This window comes from Capricornis sumatraensis, chromosome 4 (assembly GCF_032405125.1).
Source record: "Capricornis sumatraensis isolate serow.1 chromosome 4, serow.2, whole genome shotgun sequence".
Taxonomy (NCBI): domain Eukaryota; kingdom Metazoa; phylum Chordata; class Mammalia; order Artiodactyla; family Bovidae; genus Capricornis; species Capricornis sumatraensis.
In genome coordinates this window covers 88698069-88715850 of record NC_091072.1, presented here as the reverse complement: position 1 = coordinate 88715850, position 17782 = coordinate 88698069, and the positions used below count along the sequence as shown (strand labels likewise).

Below are 17782 nucleotides of genomic sequence, written 5' to 3'. Positions count from 1 at the left end.
TGTTGTCTACAAGAGACCCACTTCAAAACAAGGGACACATACAGACTGAAAGTGAAGGGCTGGAAAAAGATATTCCATGCAAATAGAGACCAAAAGAAAGCTGGAGTAGCAATACTCATATCAGATAAAATAGACTTTAAAACAAAGGCTGTGAAAAGAGACAAAGAAGGCCACTACATAATGATCAAAGGATCCATCCAAGAAGAAGATATAACAATTATAAATATATATGCACCCAACATAGCAGCACCACAATATGTAAGACAAATGCTAACAAGTATGAAAGGGGAAATTAGCAGTAACACAATAATAGAAATTAACAATAACATAATAATAGTGGGAGACTTTAATATCCCACTCACACCTATGGACAGATCAACTAAACAGAAAATTAACAAGGAAACACAAACTGTAAATGATACAATAGACCAGTTGGACCTAATTGATATCTGTAGGACATTTCACCCCAAAACAATGAATTTCACCTTTTTCTTAAGTGCACACGGAACCTTCTCCAGGATAGATCACATCTTGGGCCATAAATCTAGCCTTGGTAAATTCAAAAAAACTAAAATCATTCCAAGCATCTTTTCTGACCACAATGCAGTAAGATTAGATCTCAGCTACAGGAGAAAAACTATTAAAAATTCCAACATAGAGAGGCTGAACAACACACTGTTGAATAACCAACAAATCACAGAAGAAATTAAAAAAAATCAAAATATGCATGGAAATGAGTAAAAATGAAAATACAACAACCCAAAACCTGTGAGACACTGTAAAAGCAGTGCTAAGGGGAAGGTTCATAGCAATATAGGTATACCTCAAGAAACGAGAAAAAAGTCAAATAAATAACCTAAACTCTACACCTAAAGCAACTTGAAAAGGAATAAATGAAGAACCCCAGAGATAGTAGAAGGAAAGAAATGTGAAAAACTAGGGCAGAAATAAATGCAAAAGAAACAAAAGACACCATAGCAAAAATCAACAAAGCCAAGAGCTGGTTCTTTGAGAATTAAATAAAATTGACAAACCATTAGCCAGACTCATCAAGAAACAAAGGGAGAAAAATCAAATCAATGAAATTCGAAATGAAAATAGAGAGATCACAACAGACAACACAGAAATACAAAGATCATAAGAGATTACTATCAGCAACTATATGCTAATAAAATGGACAACATGGAAGAAATGGACAAATTCTTAGAAGAGTACAACTTTCCAAAACTGAACCAGGAAGAAATAGAAAATCTTAGGAGACCCATCACAAGCATAGAAATTGAAACTGTAATCAGAAATCTTCCAGCAAACAAAAGCCCAGGTCCAGACGGCTTCAGCTGAATTCTACTAAAAATTTAGAGAAGAGCTAACACCTATCCTACTCAAACTCTTCCAGAAAATTGCAGAGGAAGGTAAACTTCCAAACTTCCAAACTCATTCTATGAGGCCACCATCACCCTAATACCAAAACCTGACAAAGATGCCACAGAAAAAGAAAACTACAGCCAATATCACTGATGAACATAGATGCAAAAATCCTTAACAAAATTCTAGCAATCAGAATCCAACAACACATTAAAAAGATCATACACCATGACCAAGTGGGCTTTATCCCAGGGATGCAAGGATTCTTCAATATCCACAAATCAATCAATGTAATTCACCACATTAACAAATTGAAAAATAAAAACCATATGATTATCTCAATAGATGCAGAGAAAGCCTTTGACCAAATTCAACATCCATTTATGATAAAGATCCTCCAGAAAGCAGGACTACAAGGAACGTACCTCAACATAATAAAAGCTATATGTGACAAACCCACAGCAAACATTATCCTCAATGGTGAAAAATTGAAAGCATTTCCCCTAAAGTCAGGAACAAGACAAGGGTGCCCAATCTCACCACTACATTCGACATACTTCTGGAAGTTTTGGCCACAGCAATCAGAGCAGAAAAAGAAATAAAAGGAATCCAAATTGGATAAGAAGTAAAACTCTCACTGTTTGCAGATGACATGGTCCTCTACATAGAAAACCCTAAAGACTCTACCAGAAAATTACTAGAGCTAATTAATGAATATAGTAAATTTGCAGGATATAAAATCAACACAAAGAAATCCCTTGCATTCCTATACACTAATAATGAGAAAGTAGAAAAAGAAATTAAGGAAACAATTCCATTCATCATTGCAACAAAAAGAATAAAATACCTAGGAATATATCTACCTAAAGAAACAGAAGACCTATATATAGAAAACTATAAAACACTGGTGAAAGAAATCAAAGAGGACACTAATAGATGGAGAAATATACCACGCTCATGGCTTGGAAGAATCAATACAGTGAAAATGAGTATACTACCCAAAGCAATCTGTAAATTCAATGCAATCCCTATCAAGCTACCAATGGTATTTTTCACAGAGCTAGAACAAATAATTTCACAATTTGTATGGAAATACAAAAAAGCTCGAATAGCCAAAGCAATCTTGAGAAAGAAGAATGGAACTGGAGGAATCAACCTGCCTGACTTCAGGCTCTACTACAAAGCCATAGTCATCAAGAAAGTATGGTACTTGCACAAAGACAGAAATATAGATCAATGGAACAAAATAGAGAGCCCAGAGATAAATCCACGCACCTATGGACACCTTATCTTTGACAAAGGAGGCAAGAATATACAATGGAGAAAAGACAATCTCTTTACCAAGTGGTGCTGGGAAAACTGGTCAACCACTTGTAAAAGAATGAAACTAGAACACTTTCTAACACCATACACAAAAATAAACTCAAAGTGGATTAAAGATCTAAATGTAGGACCAGAAACTATAAAACTCCTAGAGGAGAACATAGGTAAAACACTCTCCAACATAAATCACAGCAGGATCCTCTATGACCCACCTTCCAGAATTTTGGAAATAAAAGCAAAAATAAACAAATGGGACCTAATTGAAATAAAAAGCTTCTGCACAACAAAGGAAACTATAAGCAAGGTGAAAAGACAGCCTTTGGAATGGGAGAAAATAATAGCAAATGAAGGAACGCACAAAGAATTAATCTCAAAATATACAAGCAACTAGTGCAGAAAAATAAACGACAATCAAAAAATGGGCCAAAGAACTAAACATACATTTCTCCAAAGAAGACATACAGATGGCTAATGAAAAAATGGGCCAAAGAACTAAACAGACATTTCTCCAAAGAAGACATACAGATGGCTAATGAACACATGAAAAGATGCTCAACATCACTCACTATCAGAGAAGTGCAAATTAAAACCACAACGAGGTACCATTTCACACCAGTCAGAATGGCTGCTATCCAAAAGTCTACAAGCAATAAATGCTGGAGAGGGTGTGGAGAAAAGGGAACCCTCTTACACGATTGGGAGGAATACAAATTAGTACAGCCATGTGGAGAACAGTGTGGAGATTCCTTAAAAAACTAGAAATAGAATTACCATACAACCCAGCAATCCCACTGCTGGGCATACACGCCGTGGAAACCAGAATTGAAAGAGACACATGTACCCCAATATTCATTGCAGCACTGTTTATAATAGCCAGGACATGGAAACAACCTAGATGTCCATCAGCAGATGAATGGATAAGAAAGCATTGCTACATATACACAATGGAGTATTACTCAGCCATTAAAAAGAATACATTTGATTCAGTTCTAATGAGATGGATGAAACTGGAGCTTATTATACAGAGTGAAGTAAGCCAGAAAGAAAAACACCAATACAGTATACTAAGGCAAATATATGGAATTTAGAAAGATGGTAACAATAACCCTGTATGCGAGATAGCAAAAGAGGCACAGATGTATAGAACAGTCTTTTGGACTCTGTGGGAGAGGGAGAGGGTGGGATGATTTGGGAGAATGGCATTGAAACATGTATATTATCATACATGAAACTAATCACCAGTCCAGGTTCAATGCATGATACAGGATACTCGGAGCTGGTTCACTGGGATGACCCAGAGGGATGAGATGGGGAGGAAGGTGGGAGGGGGGTTCCTGATGGGGAACACATGTACACCTGTGGTGGATTCATGTCAATGTATGGCAAAACCAATACAATATTGTAAGGTGATTAGCCTTCAATTAAAATAATTAAATTTATATTTTTAAAAAAAGAATACTGGAGTGGGTTGCCACGCCCTCCTCTAGGGGATCTTTCCAACCCAGGGATTGAACCTACATCCCTTAAGTCTTCTACATTGACAAGTGGGTTCTTAACCATTAGCGCTACCTGGGAAGTAAGGAGATTGAATGTAATCAAAAAGCTTCCCAATGAACAAAAGCCTAAGACCAGGAACCCTCACTGGTGAATTCTACCAAGCATTCAAAGTGGAACTAATAACAGTCTTTCTCAAACTCTTCCAAATGTAGAAGAGGAAGAAACACTTCCAAACTCATTTTATGAGGCCAGCATTACCCTCATACCAAAACCAAACAAGTACACCACAAGAAAAGGAAATTACAGGCCAAAATCCCTGATAAATATAGAGCAAATATCCTCAACAAAATATTAGCAAACTGAATTCAGCAACACATTAAAAGGTACATAATCCACGATCCTTAGTATAAGGATGTAAGAATGGTTCAATATACAAAAAATCAATTGTGATATACCACATTAACAAAATGAAGGGTAAAAAACATGATCATTTCAATTGATGCAGAAGAAGAATTTGATAAATAAAATTAAACATCCTTTATGATAATAATTTCCATTGTGGGTATAGAGGAAACAGTGTACCTCAACATAAAAAATCATAGGTGACAATTCCACAGCCACCATCCTCTTAAAAGATGAAACATTGAAAGCTTTCCCCCTAAGATGATGAACAAGACAAAGATGACAACTCTTGCCAGTTTAGACTTGATGCATTTACAGTCATGGCCCATATTCAATTCAAAGTCAGGGAACTAAGATCCTGCAAGCTGTACATTGTGGCAGGAGAAAAAAAAAAAGAGAGAGAGAGACCAGAATATGAAGAAAAGGAAACACTTGTGCACTGTTGGTGGGAATGTAAATTAGTATAGTCACTATGGAAAACAGTATGGAGTTCCTCAAAAAATTTAAAATACAACTACCATATGATTGAGCAATCCTACTGCTGGATATTTATCTGAAAAAAATGCTAATTTGAAATCCCATTTTCATTGCAACATTATTTATAATAGCCAAGGTGTGGAAACAATCTATGTATCTATCAATGGATGAATGGAAAGATAAGATGTACCATGGACGGAGGTTCATGACATTGTACAGGAGACAGGAATCAAGATCATCCTCAAGAAAAAGAAATGCAAAAAGGCTAAATGGCTGTCTGAGGAGGACTTACAAATAGCTGTGAAAAGAAGGAAAGCAAAAAAGCAAAGGAGAAAAGGAAAGATATACCCATTTGAATGCAGAGTTCCAAAAATAGCAAGGAGAGATATGAAAGCCTTCCTCAGTGATCAATGCAGAGAAATAGAGGAAAACAATATAATGGGAAAGACTAGAGATCCCTTCAAGAAAATTAGAGATACCAGGGGAACATTTTATGCAAAGATGGGCTCAATAAAGGACAGAAATGGTAGGGATCTAACAGAAGCAGAAGATATTAAGAAGAGGTGGCAAGAATACACAGAAGAACTGTACAAAAAAGATCTTTATGACCCAGATAATCACAATGGTGTGATCACTCACCTAGAGCCAGACATCCTGGAATGTGAAGTCAAGTGGGCCTTAGAAAGCATCACTACAAACAACGCTAGTGGAGGTGATGGAATTCCAGTTGAGCTCTTTCAAATCCTGAAAGATGATGCTGTGAAAGTGCTGCACTCAATATGCCAGCCAATTTGGAAAACTTAGCAGTGGCCACAGGACTGGAAAATGTCCGTTTTCATTACAATCCCAAAGAAAGGCAATGCCAAAGAATGCTCAAACTATCGCACAACTGCTCTCATCTCACACGCTAGTAAAGTAATGCTCAAAACACTCCAAGCCAGGCTTCAGCAATATGTGAACAGTCAGTTCACATATTGAACTTCCAGATGTTCAAGCTGGTTTTAGAAAAGGCAGAGGAACCAGAGATCAAACTGCCAACATCCACTGGATCATGGAAAAAGCAAGAGAGTTCTTAAAAAACATCTATTTCTGCTTTATTGACTATGCCCAAGCCTTTGACTGTGTGGATCACAATAAACTGGAAAATTCTGAAAGAGATGGGAATACCAGACCACCTGACCTCCCTCTTGAGAAACCTGTATGCAGGTCAGGAAACAACAGTTAGAACTGGACATGGAACAACAGACTGGTTCCAAATAGGAAAAGGAGTACGTCAAGGCTGTATATTGTTATGCTATTTATTTAACTTATATGCAGAGTACATCATGAGAAACGCTGGGCTGGAGGAAGCACAAGCTGGAATTAAGATTGCCAGGAGAAACATTAATAACCTCACATATGCAGATGACACCACCCTTACGGCAGAAAGTGAGGATGAACTAAAGAGCCTCTTGATGAAAGTGAAAGAGGAGAGTGAAAAAATTGGCTTAAAGCTCAACATTCAGAAAACTAAGATCATGGCATCTGGTCCCATCACTTCATGGGAAATAGGTGGGGAAATGGTGAAAACAGTGGCTGACTTTATTTTTCTGGGCTCCAAAATCACTGCAGATGGTGATTGCAGCCATGAAATTAAACAACACTTACTCCCTGGAAGGAAAGTTATGACCAACCTAGACAACATATTCAAAAACAGAGACATTACTTTGCCAACAAAGGTCCGTCTAGTCAAGGCTATGGTTTTTCCAGTGGTCATGTATGAATGTGAGAGTTGGACTATAAAGAAGGCTGAGTGCCAAAGAATTGATGCTTTTGAACTGTGGTGTTGGAGAAAACTCTTGAGAGTCCCTTGGACTGCAAGGTGATCTAACCAGTCCATCCTTAAGGAGATCAATCCTGGGTGTTCATTGGAAGGACTGATGTTGAAGCTGAAATTCCAATACTTAGGCCACATGATGCAAAGAGCTGACTCATTGGCAAAGACTGGGATGCTGGGAAAGATTGAGGGCAGGAGGAGAAGGGGACGACAGAGGATGAGATGGTTGGATTGCATCACTGACTCAACAGACATGAGTTTGGGAAACTCAGGGAGTTGGTGATGGACAGGGAGGCCTGGCGTGCTGCGATTCATGGGATCACAAAGAGTCAGACACAACTGAGCAACTGAACTGAATGGAACTGAGGGCATTATGTTAAGTGAAACTAGTCAGAGAAAGACAAATACTTTATGAACCAACAGGGATTTCCCTGGTGGTCCAGTGGTTAAGAGTCCACGATTCCACTGCAAGGGTCCAGGTTCAATCCTTGGTCAGGAAACTAGATCTCACATGACTCAATTAAAAAAAAAAAAAGATTCCAAATGTTGCAGCTAAAGATCCCACATGTCCCAGTGAAGATCGAAGATCCCAGGGCCACAACAAAGACCGACATGCCCTAATTAAACTAACAACAGGAAAGAAAACCAAGCTTATAGGTTTGGAGAACAGATGAATGGTTGCCAGAAGCAGGGGAAGGGGCTGGGGAGTGGGAGAAATAGGTGAAGGGGGTCCAAAGATACCAACTTCCAGTTACAAAACAAGTCATGGGGATGTGACATACAGCACAATGACCAAAGTTAACAATACTCTATTGCATGTTTAAATTTGCTAAGAGTACATGTTTAATGTCCTAAACACAAGAAAAAAATTTTTGTAACTAGGTATGGCAATGTATGACTAATATAACAACCAAACCTGGTTTACCAAGAGAAACTGGGACAAACCTTTTGCCAAAACCTATCCAATTGTAGGTACCTGGACAGGGGAAAGCTGTCAGTGGTAGAGGCTCAACTTGTCTTCGCGGTCTCTCTCTCTGCTCCTGATACAAGGCCCATTGGTGTATGCAGTCCCCTGGTATATGAGTACTCATTATGGACTAACTACAGTTGCTTTGTTTCTTAACTTGAAATTTTAAGAAAGTCGATCATATAAAATGATCAACAGCCTTGTATCCAAGTCTAACTAAAATCTAATTAACAATGGTCAAGCCACAGGGTCCTTTCCAGGGATAAATGAAGCAGGCAGAGAGTCTCTTTGCAGCCTGGCCATTACTCTCAATGTGGAAGTAATTTGTTTAAAAAGAGAGAAATGTGCACATGGATATATCCTTTCAATCTATCAAATACTCTGCAGACCTCTAAGATTTACAGTTAATATTTGAAAAATCATGGGGTGCTTGTTAAGGCAGCAGATTCTCAGGGCTTAATGGTAGCTTTGGAGTGGAGTATAGAAAAATCTTCCTTTTAAAAATCACTTCTAGTAATTCTGCAGGTGGTACATAAAGAAACAGAGTAATAGCTTCATTTTAGTCTTGAAATATCATCCAACAAATTTAGACACTGTCCTTTTCCAACTGCTAGCTTCATAGCAACTTTTCTCCTGAGACCTACTATGCCTCTGCTTGGATCACCTTACTTGCAAAAGAACAAAAATTTTAAAAGCAAGATGCAGGTGGAAGGTGACACAGACATGACACAGGGAACAGGAATATCATTCCCAGCCTCATCCACACCCTGCACACTAACTCTTTGTCCTCCTTGAAGCACATACCCTTCCCCAGCACACAAAATCCCACAGGAAGTTTATCTGGAACAAAGGCAATGAGGTTTGGGCTTTCCTGAAGGCTGACAGACAAGTTCTCAATTTCTAAGTATCTCAGAAGTATTTTCTTGTGTATTCTCAGATAAGCATCTTTTATCAATCACGCAGATGTAATGACATGGTCAGTTTTACCTAAAAGTGGTGGACTAGGAACATTTTCCTTGAGAGATCACACATGTAAGAAAAAGATTGAATTTAAGTTGTTGCCTCCCATAATTCAAGGATTCTAACTTGTGGCAAGATGCCTCAGGGTGCTGCTCCAGAATGACTAGATCTTAAACAAATTTTCTCACTTTAACATCAGAACATCCTCTCAATTAGAGTCTCCTAGAACTCTTCAGAGAGAAGGAATAGCACAGGGTTTAATTAATCTCCCGTGTCCACACAGGGTGGCTAAAGCGAGGGGAGGGTGCACATGCCAGGCAACAAGCAGACCTGTGGCTGCTGAAGAGAGAGGAGCATTCATGGTAAGCCTCGTTGCCTAGAAAGATCAAAACCAACTCTCCTGGATAAAGAAACTCTCTCCCAGACACAAAGCCAAAACCCAGCTGCTTCAGAAATTTACAGAGTCCTGATTTTTTCTGTTTGTGTGCAAACTTATAAAAATGCCAAATACTCACCTTTCTCAGAAAGAGGAAGAGGAACTTTCTGAGTTCAACAGCCACCAAGTGAGTAACAGATAACTTTGGAAACTTTAACTAAGATCAGAAGGTCTGTCGTCTACCTGGTCTATCTCAGCTTGTAGAATTAAAGAGAAAGATCTGCCAAAAAACAAACCAAAATGAAACCAAAACCCAAAAACTCCCCCAAATCCAAACAACAAAAATTTTTAAAAAACACAAAAACCTACAGATGGAATTAATACAGTTCACTTGACAGTTATTTATCCTGCCCACTTCTTTCCAGCGCCATTTCCATCGCCACCACCCCGGCCCCTCTTTTCCCCCAGTCCTTATACAGCTGTTTTCTTAATTAAGAACTGAATTAAGCAAGTAGTGATTCACTCCAGACAAGGGGATACTTTCAAGAATTTGCATACTCAGTTTCCTGTGTTTCTTTGGAGAGGCTCATTCTTGATGAGGAAGAAAGCATTTGGTGGCTCCTGGGAACTGTGACTTCCCCCTGGAGCTATTCTTCTGGATCCAGGGAATTCCCCTATTAACAATGAGCACAATGAACACAGGGTTTGATTATCTGCCCTGCCAGCTTCTTGCATGCAACAGAACCTATAAACAAAAATACAGGTAGGTGTCTCCTTCTATGGAACTTAGTATAACCACTTAAATGGAATGCTAAATGTACAGCAGCAATAGAAGGAAGGATGATAGAGCATTTTGACAACAAGCCTGTCCTTCCATTTCCCACAGATCCCAACTGCTTTCAGATGAACTGCCTATTAGAGGGATTCTGATGGGCCCTTCAGTTCAGTTCAGTTCAGTCACTCAGTCGTGTCCAACTCTTTGCGACCCCATGAATTGCAGCATGCCAGGCCTCCCTGTCCATCACGAACTCCCAGAGTTCACTCAGATTCATAGCCATCAAGTCAGTGATGCCATCCAGCCATCTCATTCTCTGTCATCCCCTTCTCCTCCTGCCCCCAATCTCTCCCAGCATCAGAGTCTTTTCCAATAAGTCAACTCTTCACATGAGGTGGCCAAAGTACTGGAGTTTCAGCTTTAGCATCGTTCCTTCCAAAGAAATCCCAGGGCTGATCTCCTTTAGAATGGACTGGTTGGATCTCCTTGCAGTCCAAGGGACTCACAAGAGTCTTCTCCAACACCACAGTTCAAAAGCAGCAATTCTTCAGTACTCAGCCTTCTTCACAGTCCAACTCTCACACCCATACACGACTACTGGAAAAACCATAGCCTTGACTAGACGGACCTTAGTCGGCAAAGTAATGTCTCTGCTTTTGAATATGCTATCTAGGTTGGTCATAACTTTTCTTCCAAGGAGTAAGTGTCTTTTAATTTCATGGCTGCAATCACCATCTGCAGTGATTTTGGAGCCCAAAAAATTAAAGTCTGACACTGTTTCCACTGTTTCCCCATCTATTTCCCATGAAGTGATAGGACCGGATGCCATGATCTTCGTTTTCTGAATGTTGAGCTTTAAGCCAACTTTTTCACTCTCCTCTTTCACTTTCATCAAGAGGCTTTTTAGTTCCTCTTCACTTTCTGCCATAAGGGTGGTGTCATCTGCATATCTGAGTTTATTGATATTTCTCCCGGCAATCTTGATTCCAGCTTGTGTTTCTTCCAGTCCAGCATTTCTCATGATGTACTCTGCATATAAGTTAAATAAGCAGGGTGACTAGGCAGTTTTACTGAAAAATTGGGTGGAGCTTACAGAAATGGCAGTGCATGAGCAGGGTGACCTTTTACTTACTCCCAGAGGAGCCATGGGCAAGTTGTGAACTTCAGTGGGTTTCTGTTTCCTCATCTGTAAAATGGGGATGTTCACAGTACCTTTTTCAAGGGGAGGAAGTGATTTAATACATATTAAGCTTTTTAGCATAATGCCTGGAACATGGCAAACCCTGTGTCTGAATTTGCTATTACAATACAGAAAGTCCCCAACTTCACAATGGCTTAAGGTTTTTCAACTTTACAATGGTGTGGAAGTGGAATGCATTGAGTAGAGAATATACTTGGAGTTTGAAATGTGATCTTGTCCCAGACTAGTGACATCATTTTTTGTTTATGAAGGTAAACAACCAATATACTTATAACTATTTTATACCCAGACTGCCATTCTGTTTTCCATTTTTGGGAGTGTATTCAATATATTACATGAGATATTTCAACACTTTATTCTAAAATAGGTTTTGTGTCAGATGATTTTGCCTGACTGTAGGCTAATGTATGCGTCCTAGGAAAGTTTAAGGTATGCTGATCAGAACTATGATGTTTGGTAGGTTAGGTATATAAAATGCATTTTTGACTTTATTTCTAATTTATGATGGCTTTAAGTCTGACTTTTTGTGAACCCATGGACTGTAGCCTGTCAGGCTCCTCTGTCCACAGAATTCTCCAGGCAAGATTACTGAAGTGGATTGCCATTTCCTTCTCCAGGGTATCTTCCCTACCCAGGGATTGAACCTGGGTCTCCCTTGTTGCGGGCAGATTCTTACTTTACCTTCAGGGAAGTCCAGTATCAGAATGTTATCCCACAGTAAATCAAGGAACATCTGTACATAGACTCCCCTCTTCTTTCAAAAACACAAAACTCCTGATAAAAATCTCCGGGCAGAGGCCCAGAATAGTGTAAATTCATGAGAACTAATTTTGAAACATAAGAATATTCATTTAGACAATTATCAACTGGTATGGCAACCCACTCCAGTGTTCTTGCCTGGAGAATCCCAGGGATGGGGGAGCCTGGTGGGCTGCCATCTATGGGGTCGCACAGAGTTGGACATGACTGAAGTGACTTAGCAGTAGCAGCAAATTCCTAGGGCAGGAAGTGAACTACCTTTAAGGGATTAAAAATCCTAAAACATTCCCTTGGAACATTCAGCACCTTGGGCCGAACTTAGAATAGTTTTTAAAGATATTGAAGAGAACAGTTATATTGTTATAAATATTAAGCAAGAATTTGTTGTTGTTTTTCAGTAGCTAAGTTGTGTCTGGCTTTGCAATGCCATGGACTGTAGCCTGCTTGACTCCTCTGTCCTTAGAGTTCTCCCAGCAAGAATATAGAATGAGTTCCCATTTCTTTCTCTAGGTAAGTAAGAATCAGTTCAGTTCAGTTCAGTTCAGTCGCTCAGTCGTGTCCGAATCTTTGTGACTCCACGAATCACAGCACACCAGGCCTCCCTGTCCTTCACCAACTCCCGGAGTTCACTCAAACTCATGTCCATTGAGTTGGTGATACCATCCAGCAGTTGGATACAAATGCTGTTTCTGGCAGATGGAACAAGCTAAGTTTACCCACTCAGATGGCAGAAGCCTTTTACCAATATTTATGGGAAGACTTTTTAAGATTTTTACTTGTCTTTTTCAAAATTTATTTTTAATTGGGGGAAAATTGCTTTACAATGTTGTGTTGGTTTCTGTTTCACAGCAATGCAAAGCAGCCATAATTATACATATATCATCTCCCTGTTGATCTCAGAATTATTCTTCTCCACAGAAATCTTTAGTAAAAAGCGAAAGATTTATATGATAGGAAGAGAAATCAGAGTATTACTTGTCTTTAATAGATATCTTGTCGGGGACCTGGCAAAGGAGTTTATGGCACGAGAGTTACAGAAATATTAAGTAGCATTTTGATTTTTAAACCTCTCTGTTTGTTTCTTTCCAGTCCTAAGGTTTCTTTAGCCAACAATTATCTTTTTGAATGCCTACATTTCAAAGATATAAAATCAATATTTCAAGGGATTAGGAATTGTAGATTTTATCTAAGAAGGAAGTCAGGACATATTTGTCTGTTAGCAGAAATCCACGATAATTGCTATAATATTTTTCTTTTTTTTAATGGTAGGAAGATTAGTTAAGTATTTTTTGTGTGTGAAGTGCCATCCCCAAATACACAAAGGTCTGGACCTGGTAGGTTCTGCTTACAGAGTAAGGGACAACAAATCAAGCTTTTTTTATAAATGTTCTGGACCTCTGTTAAAGCAGTTTCCTGGCTATCAGTATTTACATAAGTTTTACAGTGGCTGAGTGCCATCTGTAGTTCTTGACATTTGTTCTGTGATCTTCCCCTCCTAATCGTGTAGAAGTGATAAAGGCCCGTTATGACTTTATTAAGATAAACTCCCCTGACAGCTGGCCTGGTTCAACAAAAAGAAGCTTGCCTGTAACTTCATGTCTTAAGACTTCTAGCTGGCTGGCTAGCTGCTAATACAAACCTGACAGACAACCTGCATCACCCAAGTGGTAGAAACCAGAGGGAATATTCTCACTTGTTACAAAAGTTCTCAGTATATAAAACAAGACAAATAGAGATTCTCTTCTCATGGTTTTTCATCCTTACGACAAATGACAGAGACAAAGGAAAGCATGATTCTTTCTGGGAGGCTAAGAATCAATAACCATAGGTGTTGATTACCAAAAACAAATTCACAAGAGTCACAATTCAAGATCTGTTTTCACAACTATTTTTCTCCTGCCACTGTGAATTTGTAAAGGAAGGGACAAGGAGAAATTTTATCCTCCTCTCTTGACTGTGCACTATAGGCACAGAGCTTGGAGACTGTTATTATTGTTGTTGTTCAATCGCTCAGTCATGTCCCACTCTTTGTGACTGTTTATGGTCTGCAGCACGCCTGGCTTCCCTGTCCATCACCAACTCCCAGAGTTTGCTCAAACTCATGTCCTGTGAGTTGGTGATGCCATCCAACCATCTCATCCTCTGTCATCTACTTCTCCTCCTGCCTTCAATCTTTCTCAGAATCAGGGTCTTTACCAAGGAATGGCTCTATGCATCACGTGGCCAAAGTATTGGAGCTTCAGCTTCAGCATCAGTCCTTCCAATGACTATTAATGGTTGATTTCCTTTAAGATTGAGTGGTTTGATCTCTTTGCTGTCTAAGGGACTCTCAAGTGTCTTCTCCAGCATAGTTCAAAGGCATCAGTTCTTCAGCACTCAGCCTTTTTTACTGTCCATCTCTCACATCCATACATGACTACTGGAAAAACCATAGCTTTGACTATAAGGACCTTTGTAGGCAAAGAAATGTCTCTGCTTTGTAATATATTGTCTAGGTTTGTCTTGCTTTTCTTCCAAGGAGCAAGCGTTGGTTAATTTCATGGCTGCAGTCACGGTCCACAGTGATTTTGGAGCCCAAGAAAATAAAGACAGTCACTGTTTCCATTGTTTCCCCATCTATTTGCCATGAAGTCATAGGACCAGATACCATGATGTCATGATGTTAGTTTTTAGAATGTTGAGTTTTAAGCCATCTTTTTCACTCTTTTCTTTATCCTTCATCAAGAGGTTCTGTGTTCCTCTTCACTTTCTGCCAAAAGGGTGGTGTCTTCGCCATATCTGAGGTTATTGATATTTCTCCCTGCAATCTTGATTCCAGCTTGTACTTCATCCAGCCCGGCATTTCACATGATGCACTGTGCATATAAGTTAAATAAGCAGGGTGACAGTATACAGCATTGACGTACTCCTTTCTCAGTTTTGAACCAGTCCATTGTCCAAAACATCTCCAGGAGACTGACATGGTTAGAACTGTTACTTTCTGCTGGTCTTTTGTCAGTTATCCTGTATCTCAACTGCAGTCTCCAGGGAGAGTGGAGTGTTCCCGTCTTTCACTGTCTCCTCCTCATCACTAGAAACTGTACAAGAGGAAACATTTGTTTCCTTTTACCTGGAATGTTAGGTCCATGAATCAAGGCAATTTGGAAGTGGTCACACAGGAGATGACAAGAGTGAACGTTGACATTCTAGGAATCACCGAACTAAGATGGACTGGAATGAGTGAATTTAACTCAGATGACCATTATATATACTACTGTAGATATATATATATATCTATTCCTGTGGACAGGAATCCCTTAGAAGAAATGGAGTACCATCATAGTCAACAAAAGAGTCCGAAACACAGTACTTAGATGCAGTCTCAAAAATGACAAAATGATCTCTGTTCATTTCCAAGGCAAACGATTCAAAATCACAGTAATCCAAGTCTATGCCCTGACCAGAAATGCTGAAGAAGCTGAAGTTGAACAGTTCTATGAAGATCTACAAGACCTTCTATAACTAATATCCAAAAAAGATGTCCTTTTCATTATAGGGGACTGGAATGCAAAAGTAGGAAGTCAAGAGATACTTGGAGTAAGAGGAAAATTTGGCCTTCAAGTACAGAATGAAGCAGGGCAAAGGCTAATAGCGTTCTGCCAAGAGAACGCACTGGTCATAGCAGACACCCTTTTCCAACAACACAAGAGAAGACTCTACACATGGACATCACCAGATGGTCAACACCAAAATCAAATTGATTATATTCTTTGCAGCCAAAGATGGAGACGCTCTATACAGTCTGCAAAAACAAGACCGGGAGCTGACTGTGGCTCAAATCATGAACTCCTTATTGACAAATTCAGACTGAAATTGAAGAAAGTGGGGAAAACCATTGGACCATTCAGGTATGACCTAAATCAAATTCCTTATGATTATACAGTCAAACTGAGAAATAGATTTAAGGGACTAGATCTGATAGACAGAGTGCCTGATGAACTATGGACTGAGGTTCACAACATTGTACAGGAGACAGGAATCAAGACCATCTCCAAGAAAAAGAAATGCAAAAAAGCCAAATGGCTGTCTGAAGAGGCCTTACAAACAGCTGTGAAAAGGAGGAAAGCAAAAAGCAAAGGAGGAAAGGAAAGATATACCCATTTGAATGCAGAGTTCCAAAGAATAGCAAGGAGAGATAAGAAAGCTTTCCCCAGTGATCAATGCAAAGAAATAGAGGAAAACAATAGAATGAGAGAGACTAGAGATCTCTTCAATAAAATTAAGATACCAAGGGAACATTTCATGCAAAGATGGGCTCAATAAAGGACAGAAATGGTCTGGACCTAACAGAAGCAGAAGATATTAAGAAGAGGTGGCAAGAATACGCAGAGGAACTGTACAAAAAAGATCTTCACGATCCAGATAATCACGATGGTGTGATTACCCACCTAGAGCCAGACATCCTAGAATGTGAAGTCAAGTGGGCCTTAGGAAACATCACTACAAACAACGCTAGTGGAGGTGATGGCATTCCAGTTGAGCTCTTTCAAATCCTGGAAGATGATGCTGTGAAAGTGCTGCACTCAATATGCCAGCAAATTTGGAAAACTCAGCAGTGGCCACAGGACTGGAAAAGGTCAATTTTCATTCTAATCCCAAAGAAAGGTAATGCCAAAGAATGCTCAAACTACCACACAATTGCACTCATCTCACAAGCTAGTAAAGTAATGCTCAAAATTCTCCAAGCCAGGCTTCAGCAATATGTGAACCGTGAACTTCCAGACGTTCAAGTTGGTCTTAGAAAAGGCAGAGGAACCAGAGATCAAATTGCCAACATCTGCTGGATCATTGAAAAAGCAAGAGAGTTCCAAAAAACCATCTATTTCTGCTTTATTGACTTTGCCAAAGCCTTTGACTGTGTGGATCACAATAAACTGTGGAAAAATTCTTCAAGAGATGGGAATATTAGACCACCTGACCTGCCTCTTGAGAAATCTCTATGCAGGTCAGGAATCAACACTTAGAACTGGACATGGAACAACAGACTGGTTCCAAATAGGAAAAGGAGTACGTCAAGGCTGTATATTGTCATGCTATTTATTTAACTTATATGCAGAGTACATCATGAGAAACGCTTGGCTGGAAGAAACACAGGCTGGAATCAAGACTGCCGGGAGAAATATCAATAACCTCAGATATGCAGATAACACCACCCTTATGGCAGAAAGTGAAGGAGAACTAAAGAGCTTCATGATGAAAGTAAAAGAGGAGAGTGAAAAAGCTGGCTTAAAACTCAACATTCAGAAAACGAAGATCATGGCATCTGGTCCCACCACTTCATGGGAAATAGATGGGGAAACAGTGGAAACAGTGGCTGAGTTTATTTTTCTGGGCTCCAAAATCACTGCAGATGGTGACTTCAGCCATGAAATTAAAAGACGCTTGCTCCTTGGAAGGAAAGTTATGACCGACCTAGACAGCATATTCAAAAGCAGAGATTACTTTGCCAACAAAGTCCATCTAGTTAAGGATATAGTTTTTCCAGTAGTCATGTATGGATGTGAGAGTTGGACTATAAACGAAGCTGAGCACCAACAAATTGATGCTTTTGAACTGTGGTGTTGGAGAAGACTCTTGTGAGTCCCTTGAACTGCAAGGAGATCTAACCAGTCCATCCTAAAGGAGCTCAGTCCTGGGTGTTCATTGGAAGGACTTATGTTGAAGCTGAAACTCCAACACTTTGGCCACATGATGCACAGAGTGAGTCATTGGAAAAGACCCTGATGCTGGGAAAGATTGAGGGCAGGAGGAGAAGGGGATGACAGAGGATAAGATGGTTGGATGGCATCACTGACTCAATGGACATGGGTTTGGGTGGACTCCGG

General features: G+C 39.6%; 1 protein-coding gene and 1 pseudogene across 1 annotated transcript in view; both read right to left on the bottom strand.

Moving 5' to 3' along the window:
- LOC138077682 (lysozyme C, tracheal isozyme) overlaps positions 1-17782 on the bottom strand; it is a 73903-nt gene that overhangs the window by 37938 nt on the left and 18183 nt on the right. The gene's annotated exons all lie outside the window — the stretch shown is intronic.
- LOC138079455 (U5 spliceosomal RNA) lies at positions 12785-12890 on the bottom strand (annotated as a pseudogene).